Consider the following 13,252-nt stretch of genomic DNA (forward strand, 5'->3'; position numbering starts at 1 on the left):
TCTTTGCATAGACTGCTCGAGCATAGACTACGGACTTTCAGTAATAATGATGTGTGGGGACTTAGGGAGAAGAATGTAATTGCTGCTTGTAGTAATAAAGACATTATACTTCCCACCTTATGTGCCTAATGTTTGGAGTCATTGTCTTGTTGAAATACAAAACTTTCCTGCAAACCTAACATAATAGAGTTTTCTTTAGATTCTGTTTGAGCACATCTAATACTGTCAGTGACAAAACAAGCTTAAAATCCACTTGCGTTTAACAAACTCAAACAGAAACGGATCCTAAAAAGAAATAAAACTGAATTTGGCTTTCTCCAAACAATGCGATAACCATCACTATAAAATGTATTAAATCTGCTTTAATTGCTGAACATGGCGTTTCTCCAAAATTTTGTGTTTTTCATTTATGTGAGTTAGCAAATTCTAAGTGCTTTCTTTGATTCTGAAACCTTATGATAGCTTTCTTTCTTAATGCCCTATTGTTATAACCACTTTTCTGATGACATTTTGTACACGGGCGCAAATACACTCTCAGTGGCTACAGAGAATTTTACAGCAAATTAAGAGGCACATATTTTGGCATTCAGTTTGATTTCTTTCAGTATTCGGTTTTCTCTAACAATTCTGCTCAGAATTTCTTTATTTCGTATTGTAATTTTTTCGATCAAAATTTCTGTTAGTTTGCAGATATTTTCTGGATGCAAGTGAGGGATTTCATTATAAGATTTACAATTATTTTAAAACCTTAAAACAGACTTTCTGTTTAGTTACCGGTTTCTATTCGAGGTTTCGTATTATCTTCTAAAATAGGCTGCGTCCAGGAATAAATAGCTGTCCACAATGATGATTATCACAAATTTATCTCGGGTCAGTAGTGTGAAAAATAAAGATAGTTAACATACATTTTCAGATGTGTAGTCTCAATTTTTTTTACCATTAATTGGTAAAAAACCATTTTGTATTCATAAATTTCTCAGAAGAATACATTTTACGCTAATAGTTTTGCCTTTATGTATGCAAATAATAAAATTACCTCTCTTTTATGCGTTCTCATAAAATTTTACATATTTTATGTATTGTACTTCGAATTTATCAAATTAAATATAACTTCTTGTGAAAAAAGGAAGTGCATTCTCAATTTTCGGAGTCACTGTTTAAACACAAAATAATGTTTCAACTCGTTTTGTTGAAAGGTATCTCTTAAAGGTTGAAATAAAATGCGGTGAAATTTCGCACACCAACCGCCGCTCGTACATACTCAAATAAAGTGACACGTATTTTACTGAACGTAAATAAGCTTTAGAATTAAACTTCAACTCTTTAAGAAGATCATATCTGCAGAACACCAAAATCGTCTGCAACCCTTGGACGGATATCTTAGAGAAACTATTACATTTAATACCTGAAAATAAATTTCATTGTTTAATTTAAAAACGATTATCGAAACACATTCTGGTCCTACTCAGTTCAAACACTGCAATTTGTTTTTGTATTTGCTGAATTTTGCAGTACGATAATGGTAACTCTATTCTTTGTAATTTGTATAGCTTGTGTATGGCAATTAAGTCACGTCCTCCGCTTGTTAGATTTTAGCAGAAAGAATACTTCTGCATAGAATGTTAATGAGTTAAAATTTCCATCATATTTTGGTTCTAGTCGCCCTTTTGCATATTAGAGTACGTAATTAATTACATAGCAATACGACTCATTTCTGAGTACCTTCATATTTCCCTCATTCTACAACAAACGTTATTATCGGTGACGTAAGCGCTGAAAGAACTCACCCTTTCATTCTGACCTTGATTTCGACTATAATACAACTTTTACCAGCCAAATCGTCTTTTTTCTTTTTCTTCTTTTTCTCTTTCTTTTTTCCCCCTACTTCAGCAACTTGGCCTTCGTTTCCAACTAGCTCCCGCCAACACGAAAGAGAAAGAGAGAATGATGTTTTTGGTTGTCGGAGCAGGTGGATGGAGAATTTCTTTAAACGGATTTTAACATCAAATATTGTGTTTGATTTGTTTGACAACAACGATTTTCAGTTTCGAACTTTATTTACGAAGTATTTACGAAATGATACTACATTTTGGATTTAATAGGTTACCATGGATTAGGTTATTCACCGCTACGTATGTGATTGTGTAACTGCGAGTAAGTATTTTTAGATTTGTTTAGTCAGTATTTCTATTATGAGCCTTTCGGTTTACGAAAATCTTACTTAAACGCTAAAGAATATTTTCTTTATTTTCAATGCATGAGCAAACAAGAATTCGCATAAATGCGAAATCAGTAAACTTTCAGATTTTACCAACTTTATGGTAAGTTTAACGAAGCAAGAAATGGGATAAATCTAAGGAGGAAAATAAATGAGAATTTGAAAAAGGAGACGTATCGTAACATAAATTGTTATAGAATAACAAAAACGTTTCTACAGTTAAATGCGGGACAGAACGGTGCCTTTATGAATTTTTTAATAACTTTGCTAAATAATTGAATAACTTTGCTTGATACATTAAGACATTTTATTCTAAATACTAATAATTGGTATCCGATCAATGCTTTACAATTCAGAACACATAGGGACTCAAACATACTCTTCTTTTTATCATTTTTGAGGATTTAACCTAATATTTATATGCCTTTTTGAGAAATCTTCGTTTACATTGAATAATTCGTAAACATGTTCTTATGGTTCAGAAATGCTAAATTTTATAATTATGGTATCCTACATAAAGTCGACTTTAAAAAGAATTATTTCAGTTATCTTTATTTATATAACATTTCATTATGGAAAATACCCTTTGAATTGCTGAATTTGTTCCTAGCAAACATAGGTTATTTATTTATTTTACAGATTTCGAGTAAACGTGATAACTCTGAAAATGGGAAAGAGGGTTTCGTCCATATCGTCTCAATTTCTGTTTCATTCTTCTGTTGAAATTATTTATTTGCAAAAAATTATTTTACGTTGAATATTGCATTAAGTAATATGTTATCAGGAAACATTATTAAATTATTCAATATTTCTTCCTTTCTACAGCATTTTTAGGGGACTCGTACACCTTAAAACCCATAAGATCTTCGAATAGGTGACTGTTGCAAGAATTGGGATAACTTATTTATTTTAAAAGCAATTACTTCCAACTTTTTACAGCTGACTACATAATATGGCTGCTTTCTGAAATAGTCATCAGAAAGTTTGTGTTGCCACAAATATTTTTATAATTTAATCCGCTTTGTGACAACATTTTTCGTCATGTTTCCACCTTGCGCGCACAGTTTAAAATATTCTGTTGCATAATTTAATTCCATATTTAATATATAGCTTTTATAACATTTGGAAACTACTGTGAACCTAAAATTATAATCATTTCTTGTTAACTTTTTATTTTATTTGGAGTTGAGGTTATAAAATGTATTTTATTAAAAAAAAAATTGTAATGCTTTCGTCCATAAAATTTTTCAGTATTAAAATATTTATCATACTTTTGGTTCAGTTAGAAAATAGTGCCCATATAAAGAATTCCATCCAATTTCAAGTATGTACCATTAGCCATTTTTAAAATATCATGCGCGCAAGGTGGAAACATGGCGAAATATTTTGTCACAAAGCAAGGAGGTTAGAATAGAAGGAGGGAAGGTTCAACTCAAACGGTGAAGCTTGGCAGCCATGTTTCTGTTATCGCTGTGACTTGTGCAAGGAAGTCTGTAATTGCAATATTTTTTTTCCTTTCCTTTTTGAAGCATGTCAGCTTGTGTTGTATATGGATGCACAAACAGATTTCGAAGAAGATTCCTTGGATTAATTTTCACGCGTAAGTATTGATTTTCTTTTTTTTTATATAATTTGATAACTATGGTAAAAAATATCTCAATAACATGTTGTTTTCTTTCCAGATGTGAAAAAAAGGACTTAATAATAATCAAAATATGTTAAATACATTTTAATGCTTCTGTTTATAGCTGGCATCTTTGTTCCTTAACATACAATGATGTATGCTAGCATTTAAACTATATAATTTGGAAAATTTTACAAAAACGTTTTAGGTAATTCGTTTGATAATTTTCATGAAAAGTAAGACACCAATTGTTACTATTTTTATGAATTGTAAAGGTGTTCAATAAAGTAATGCTGTTCTTTATGTATTAATTATTATTCATTTTTAAGTTTTTTGAACTGTTAAGAATATAATTTGAGCATTTGATCAAGATAAACTAACTTTTCTGTTGTCAAAATTTTTTTTGGCATAAATTTACAAATTTGTGGGCAGTATAGCGATAAAAGTAAGTAAAATATTTACACAACTGAACATGCAGAAAGATGTGTCCAAAAATATAGGTATAGATATATTTCTGTAATTCAGCTTAATTCAAGGCAATTTCTTTGAGATTCATAAATATGAAACGCACATAAACTGAAATCACTGAATTCACATAAATCTGTTTTATTTTATTAATATTTATAATCTTGTTGTTATAAGGTTGTTGGTTGTGAAAAGAATCTATTTAAAACTTTCATTTAAAAAAATGCAACCTGTGACTATTTTTTTAGATAATTATCTGCTAATAATTTCAGGTTAAATATATTTTAAATGATTCTTTAATAAATTATAATATTGTGAATAAATCAGAAATATCACTTCTTAAAGGAAAAACTGGAAAGTACACCCAACAGGTTGCTAATAAATCCTAAACAAATTCTTGAAATATGCAGAAACATTATTTTTAAAGGCTTAATGTTATGCACATGCATTTAGATTTCGAACTATTTCTTAATGATTTTCTGTACGTAGTAAATTACAGATATCATCTTTATAACTTTAAAACAAAAAACTAACAATAGCGAAGTATTTCATTATAAATTTAACAAATTTTTAGTGGAAAATACATTCATCGAACAGCTTAAAAACACGTACTATTCACTGCCGTAATGCAATGTTTTGAAGTTATAAACATGGACGCCGCTTATTCGGGGGAGTTTCATTCCCCGATAGTGGAGAAAACTGTATACCCCCCTCCTTCTATTCTAACCTCCTTGTCACAAAGAGGATTAAATTACAAAAATATTTGTGGCAATGTAAACTTTCTGGTTACTAGTTTCCAAAGCAGCTATATTATGTAGTCAGTTGTAAAAGGTTGGAAGTAAGTGCTTTTAAAATAAATAAAATATCCCAATTCTTGCAACAGTCACATATTTGAAGATCATGAGGGGTTTAAGGTGTATGAAAGTTTGTTTTAACGCTACAATTGTTCTTTACTATGGCTTATATTTGTTTTGGGACAGCTGTGTTTTTCATTTTTATTTGCAAATATCATTTACTAATTATTAGAGGAATGGCTTCTTTTTTCTTTCATGGTATATACACTTTTGATCGCCTTTTTTAAGCTCAGCTTGTTTTGAAAAATGTTTTGCGAAATGTTATCGGTAAAAGAAATTTATTCAAAGCGTTCTGAATAAGAACTCACATAAATAATCGGACACTTTCAATAAACAGTTTATATTTATTAAAAACATGAAAATAACTGGTCCTTCAATATTTCCTTGAGTATCCTTTAGCTGGAATTACATTTTTCGCGCGTTTTGACATCGATTCAACTAATAGTTTCATGTAAGAATACTCCATTTTTTTGCCATTCCTACATACAAAATTGACTTTTAGTAGAGCTGAAAAAAATATCAAGATTTCTTACTCTTCTCTTCAACTCGTTCCATACACTCTGAACAGGATTTTTAAGTCGGAAGAATGTGGAGGAGTTTTGATAAATTCGAGACAGTTGTATAATAGCCACAAAGAAATATTTAGGGCAATAAAGCTTGAATGTATTTCGCATTCCAAGTTTTCTTGCAGATGCTGCCAAGTTTTCATTAAAGATATTTATATATTTAAACTGATCTATATTAATTTTATAAAGACAAAATTTCCCATTCCTCAAACAGCGAAAAATTCAGAAACCATTATACTTCCACCCCTGTGCTTAATAGTAGACAAGATATTTTCGAAATTCAAGTCGTCATTCAAATTGCGCCTCATAATAATTGGTGTATCGAACCCAAATAAATTAAATATTGATTCGTCTGCAGATGTAACGTTATTTCAATGTGATGCTTACCATATAATTAACGAATTCCAGGCGTATTTGCCTTGTTTTCTTGTTGACGAAGTATTTACTTTTTGCTTATAGCCCGACTTATCCATATATTCTAACGCATTTATAATAGTTTTAGGGTTAAATTTATAGCAAACCATTGTTATAAGTCCGCTGTTAGTTTTACAGCACCTAGGGTTTGGGTCTTATTTGATTGTTTTGTAGGATAAATCTCCAATTTCTTGGGGTTCGCTTGGAATGTTGTCCATTTTAAGTATAGCATCTCTACATATAATAAAAGAAAGAGTCTGCCTGTCTGTGTCTTTCGTTTGCGCTGCGCGTAAGCTAATAGACCCACGGCTACGAAATTTGGTACATAGGTTCATCTAGACAAGAGCCAATGCACCTCGAAGCGAGGTTTTCGAAATTCGAATTAATTTTTTTTTTATTTTATGTTTTGTGATGAAATCGCGTCATTTTGAGACGTAACGGGCTATAGGAAAGCGAGATTTTACTCTACACACTCCATTTTCACATCGTCATGAAACGTACGCACTTAGCTATTTTACAAACTTAAAATAAATTTCGTGTTTCAATAAATCGATTCAATACAAATTTATTTAACAAAGGGAGCTTAACAACTTTTCAACGGGATTTTTCCTAAAAAAGTTTATTTTTAAAAATGTACAGTTTATTTTTCTTTGATTTTTGGACACGTTAAACTTTCGTCCTTGCGACTGCTTTTACAAAATTTTGGAAAAATGATAATATTTTGTATTTAAAAAAAATTTTTAAATGAAGCTTCCGAGTACACTTCTCACATCTCACATCTTTAAAAATGTGATTTTGGCAACAATTTTCCTGTCTTATTGTTCTTGATAGATTTTTGATGAAATCGCATCATTTTGGATAGTTTCATTCTTTTAGAAATATGGGTTTAGCAACAATTTTTCATCGTATTTCTTATGTCACTGTTTTTAAGAGATGGGCATATTTCATTGCCATTTTTTTATATATATAATACATTTTGATTGATGTTTTTTATAAAGTTGTTCTGCAGACTAAAATTGTGCGCGAATTTTTTTTGTTTTTTGAGTTTCTTTCATGTTATTTTTTGCTTATTTCACTGTTTGTAAGATATTGAAAAGTTTTGCATGATTTTTTTTCTTCAACGGAAAGTTGGTTAATTTTTTTATTAGGATAATTAATATTTGTATTAAGGGATATAGCTTATTTCATTGTAATTTTTTTCTCTTGAAAATAGGAGATAAAATATCATTAATTATACTTTGCTTTTCAGAATTTTTTGTTTTTTGTATTCTTTTATGTTATTTATTGCTCATTTCACTGTTTTTAAGATATTGAAATGTTTTGAGTGATTTTTTTAGGAAACAAAGTTCTTAACCTTCTTTATACCATTTGAGTTCTTAAGATTTTGCAAAGGGAAGTTGGTTAATTTATTTATTAGGATAATTAATATTTGTATTAAGGGATATTGCTTGTTTCATTGTAATTTTGTTATACATAATGACTTCTTTTTATGAAGTTGTTCTGCAGAGTAAAATTCTACGCAGTTTTTAAATTTAACGTTTGGTGTTCCCTTCAGCCATTTTTCCGGTACATTTAAAAGTCAGACGAAGGCTGGCAGCGAAGCTGCTAGTAGTTCATATACGTTCAACCAGTGTAATATTAATTTCCTTTTTAGCTTTGCTTGAGTGGCAGCAGCTGTAAAATGTTATTATTTTTGTAGAATAAATTTGTCTGGTTATATTTAAATTTTTGAGAGATTATTTAGGTAGAAATGAATTGATGACTGGACAAAATGGTGTACATTTACTGTCGTATCTAACACTTGGTGACCCTCAGTACGTAATTAAATATAAGAGGTGAGTACTTTATCTAAGAAATAATTAATTTGCAAACCAAAATTATATCTTCATTGCAAACCAAAACCAAAATTCCTAATTGAATTTTGGTTTTGGTTTGCAATGAAGCATCTTGTTAAGAAGCGATCTCCGTTACGAACATCGTTTACTAAGACATATAAAAGTTTAATGTCTCTGTTTGATGAGGAAAATGTAGAAAAAAGTGATGTTAAGATTAAATTAGCTACTTTAGAACGCATTAGTGCTAGTTTAATGACTCTTGATAACGAAATTTTAGAACTTGCCTTAAGTGCAAACGATAATGGTAAAAGTTAGTCTGATGAATTTGAATCTTTAGAAGAATATAAAGTCAAATTTGATAAAGCTATAGTTTGCGTTAATTCTTTTATAGAAAGTAAATCACAGCCAACCAGGAATATATTAAGTAATGAGAAATCATAAATAAAACTTCCCAAACTTGAACTAATGAAATTTAGCGCTGAATTTAAAGAATGGTTGTGTTTCTCACATCAGTTTAAACGAATTCACGATCATAAAGACATGGAATTGGAAGTCAAATTCTAATATTTAATACAATATATGTCGCCAGGTACAAGAGCGAAAGAGATTATCGATAGTATTCGAGATTTGCAAGAACTACCCGTTCTCCTTTCTCCTAATAAACTTAAAATAAAATAACTTTACATATAAAATTCTAAAGCGTCATATTTATTTTCAAAATCCGTAGAACTACAACAAAGATCAGATGGTTGCCACTCTTGTAGTGACAAGCTATGAAAAGAAAATAACAACTGAGGTTGGGTTCTAACAATACTCCCACCTTTTGATTGATGACATATACTTAATCAATCAAAACAAAATATAATAAAAAATGCTGTCCATACAAATATTAAGGCTAAATAGTAAACAAAAGAAAAAATTAAGTTCTTAAATTTCTACTCTAAAATAACTCAGGTAGTGTTCAGGTTAGAAATATAGATGGAATTTTAATTTGTCGTCCAGTTCTAGTCACGACAGTCTTAATGTCCTTTGATAAATCTGCAGCTGAATTATTCTTTGGTAATTTTGAGACTGAACTGTCTTCCCCCTTTGTCTCAGTTTCCTTTGCCTCATCGGACTCCAAAGATGAAGATATTTCGAGAGGGAATATTCTCTGGATTGGTCGAACTAATTCTCCAGACATGGTTTTGACACGAACTACTCGAATGTTGCCGTCTTTTCCGGGATATAGTTCAATCACTTTTACTAGAGGCCACAACACCTTGCGTTTGTCATCACATTCGATAACAACTATATCCCCGATTTTTATCTGTTGAGAAATCGGTACTGTATATGGACATTGCATTAGCAGGCCGAGATATTCATTTCTAAATCTCTTTCTCAAGAGCTCTCGTAAATTCTGTAAATGTCTCAGTCTCTTCTTGAAATCAACTTTATCAAGATGATCCAAGTCAGGAACTCCAAAGACTGGAATTTCACCTAAAAACAAGGACGGTGTCAAAGGAATGAGATTATCAGAGTCCTCTGACACATAAGTGAGTGGTTTGGCATTCACAGTTGCTTCGCAGTCGCGCAACACACTCATCAATTCTCCATAATTCAGACATGACTGGCCTAGGACTCGACGCAAAAGCTTCTTAATCATTTGAACAAGTCGTTCCCAAAGGCCACCCCAACATGGTGCTGCGGGTGGACTGAGCTTCCAATCGATCTTGTTTGTGGTAGCTTCTGTCTCGATGGTATTCCAATTAATCGATCTCAAGAAATTATTGGATCCGACAAAATTTGCTTCCCTTGTCGCTTTAAATTATCGATGGCCTCCCTCTACGGGCTAGTAAATCTTCTAAGGCCAAGTAAAAATTCTTGAGCTGAAAGGGACAAAATCAGTTGCAAATGGACTGCCCTGAAAACAGCACATGTGAAAAGTAAAATCCAAGCTTTTCTTTTATCCTTCAAAATTAATGGGACAGCTAAATCAACGCCGACAATCTCGAAAACACGAGCATCTCTAAGTCTGTTTTCTGGTAGAGTAGCAGGCACAGTCTGTAGTCGTTTACCTCCATGTCTCCTGCACCTGACACATGCATATAAAGCTTTTCGAATCGTAGCTCTACTTTTCAGGATCCAAAATTTCTCTCTAAGTGTTGACATCGGTACGTGAATTCCTGCATGAGACATAGAGAGATGTTTATCAATTATCAATTTCTCCACAATCTTATGATTCATCGGAAGTAACATCGGATAAATAAAATTTTCATGGTCTTTCCCTTCAGTCAACACGTAAAATGCCTTCGTCATCTTTGAACACACTTATTGACTTCAGCTTCTTAGTATCATCAGATGAAAAAGAATCATGTTGAATAATCTTCACGATAGATTTCTAAGCCCTTATCAATCAATTCATAAACTTTTAACTCTCCTGATTCTCTTTCTTCTTTCCTCTTTCGGGTATTTCCTATGAATCTGTGTATCCACCCAATCATTCTAAGTATTTTCTTATACTTTGAAAAATAGCCAAAGAACTGTGAAGACATATCACTAACATTGCTTAAAGAAACTATAACTGCTTTACGTTTTTCAGTATTAACCTCTTCTTTATTATCGATTGGGATAGAACGAGGCCGTTCTTCTTCCGGCAGTGCCAACCAAGGTGGGCCCTCCCACCATCTTGATTCAATGAGTTTCTTCACAGAACATCCCCTTGATAGCATATCGGCTGGGTTTTCCTCACCTGGTACATGATGCCAATTTTCACGATCCGATAGGATTCTAATTTCTGAAACTCTGTTATTCACAAAAGTGCTCCAAACTTCTACGTTCTTTATCCAGAACAGTGCTGTTGACGAATCGGTCCAGTAATATTCCTTTGAAATTTCGACCTTAAGGTTCTTCTTGAGAAATGATGCTAATCGCACCCTAATAAGACAAGCAATTCAAGTCGTGGTATACTTATTTTTTTTATTTTTTTCAAGGGAGCCACTCGTGCTTTGGCTTGCACTAGGGTCAGTTTGACTTCTTTATTTAGACTTCTCAAATATACTGCACTTGCATAAGATACCTGTGAAGCATCGGCAAACGTATGCAAACTAAAAGATTGTCCTTCTGTCAATGAAAGTAGAGTCTGGAATCTTCACAGAGGATAACAAGGGAAATTCTTTGACCCACTTCAAGAATTTTCTTTTAATATCTTCAGGTAGCTCTGCATCCCAGCTCAATTTAGTTTCCCAGCTATTTTGCAAGTATAACTTTGGAAGGAGTGCAAAATGGCATGTGAAACCTATTGGGTCAAAAAATCTCTGTACAATTGATAGTACGTTTCGTCTTGTCACTGAGAGATCAATCAAGTTGATATTAGGGATGTCACAAAGCAAATAATCTTCATATTTATCCCACAGAAGACCAAGTACTTTCAATGGTTCGCTCATTGTAGATTTTCCACTGTTCAGTTCTGTTTGCTCCCACTCTCTTAAATCAAAGTTAGCACTCGCCATTAACTGAGTTGATTTTGCAATAAAGTATTCTGCTTCTTCATTCGAATTCACTCACGTGACACAGTTGTCAATATAGAAGGAATTTTTGAATTTTGTTGCTACTTCCTTCAAAGAAGGTTCACATTGGTCTAAATGAGAGTTGATCACTGCTCCTAAAAAAAGGACTGCATTTTAGTCCAAAGACTACTCTGCAATGACGAAATTTTCTTATTTCCTTCTGTTCCGAGTTTTTCCACCATAGGAATCTTAGGAAATCACGTTCAGATCTTTGAACAGATATTTGAAGAAAAGCTCTTTTAATATCTGAGATAATCGGTATTTTTCCTTGCCTAAATTCAAGAAGCAATCTAGGTATTAATTAAATTAAATTTTGACCTTTTGCTAAACAGTCATTAAGTGACAGGAAATCTTTTGCTTGCACGAAGCGTCAAATACAGGCCTTACTGCTGTTGTACAGTTATCTTTAAAGACCGGTCTGTGGGGAAGATAAAGATTGTTAGCTCGTTCCTCTTCTTCTGTTACTTCTTCTATTACTCCAAATTCGAGCCATTCTTCGAACACTGCATTGTATGTTTCAAATTTATCTTTCAACATGAGCTTCTTTGTCGTTAAATCCATCGCTTTTCAGCAACTTCTCGGTTACTTGGTAAAGCTTCTTTATCGTTGATCCAAGGTAAACTGACTTCATAGCGATCATCCACCCTCTTCAGAGTCTTGTGAAAGTGATCCCACACTGCTTCTTCTAACTCTGAGTCAGTTTTACTTTCTTTGACATCTATAATTCCCAGTGTTTCTAGCTTCCACAAGTTTTCTATGTCACTGCTGTGAGTCAACATCTACGTTATGGTTGAAGACATGGACAAGGAGTTTCTATCTGAAACGTTATCTTTTATCTTTCCCATGATTGTCCATCCAAGTAGTGATTCCACAGCAGTCAGCCCATTTTCTAATTTCTGAATTCTTCCGGTTAACAGAACACCTGCTACGTCAGCTCCAATAAGAACTTCTATTTTCAAATTCTTTTTTCCTACATCAGATGCATGGATATTCTTCTGTCTTAGTTCTTCTATCCATGGTCCAGGCTGTAAACTGACTACTGGTCCACAAATCTTCGACTGTTCCAACAAGAACTAGAAAAATCACCTCTTAAGCTTCTAACGTTCATTTCATAGCGTTTGTGAATTTCTCTCTTTGTTGTTACTCCTCCAAAAAGTGCATGGATTAAAGATTCAGATCCAATTGCGTGGCACCCTATGTCTACAGCAGTCTCCTTTAATATGTATGAACGTTGCGATCCTGTATCGATAAGTGCCCTTACTGTCTTCTGCTTTTTGTTTGCGTCTATAGTGTTTGAAAAAACACTTCATCTAGGAAATTAGTGCTCGCAAGTGATAAGTCTTGTGTTTCCTCTTCTTTATTCTTTTCAACATCATTGCTCTTTTGATTGGTGGGCAAATCCGGACGCATGACACCCCAATGTCTTTTCGAGCATATCAAACATCGTACATTTGTCTTGCTTTGTTTGGCCCTGTGCCCAATTTTGAGGCAGAAGAAGCAACGCTTCTTTTTCTTAATTTCATCATTCTTTTGACTCAGAGGCATCTTCTGAGCAACACAGCAATCTCTACTTTCATGAAATTTTTCACAAAATATGCAAGAATTCTTCTCACTATAATTGGTTGCTTTGTTTTGGTCTGAGAATAAATCATTTACTGCAAGCACGAAATGTTCACTCTGGTACTTTTTATCTTTTCTACTTTCTTTCTTGGCACCCGAATCGATTAA

General features: G+C 32.6%; 1 protein-coding gene across 4 annotated transcripts in view; it reads left to right on the forward strand.

Moving 5' to 3' along the window:
* The first annotated feature begins 1,930 nt into the window (after window positions 1–1,930).
* The window catches only part of LOC118198187 (endonuclease/exonuclease/phosphatase family domain-containing protein 1-like), a 220,452-nt gene continuing 209,130 nt past the window's right edge, over window positions 1,931–13,252 (forward strand). For 3 of the 4 annotated variants that reach the window (XM_085822068.1, XM_085822073.1, XM_085822074.1), the window contains exon 1: window positions 1,931–2,154. The gene's annotated coding sequence lies outside the window, so the exon portion shown is untranslated. Of the gene's footprint in view, window positions 2,155–3,428; window positions 3,819–13,252 lie in introns of those variants that run through there. The other variant, XM_085822069.1, reaches the window with a different exon arrangement.

This window comes from Stegodyphus dumicola, chromosome 8, assembly GCF_044657685.1.
Source record: "Stegodyphus dumicola isolate Sdum_Otavi_A_Nest chromosome 8, ASM4465768v1".
In the NCBI taxonomy this organism is placed as follows: domain Eukaryota; kingdom Metazoa; phylum Arthropoda; class Arachnida; order Araneae; family Eresidae; genus Stegodyphus; species Stegodyphus dumicola.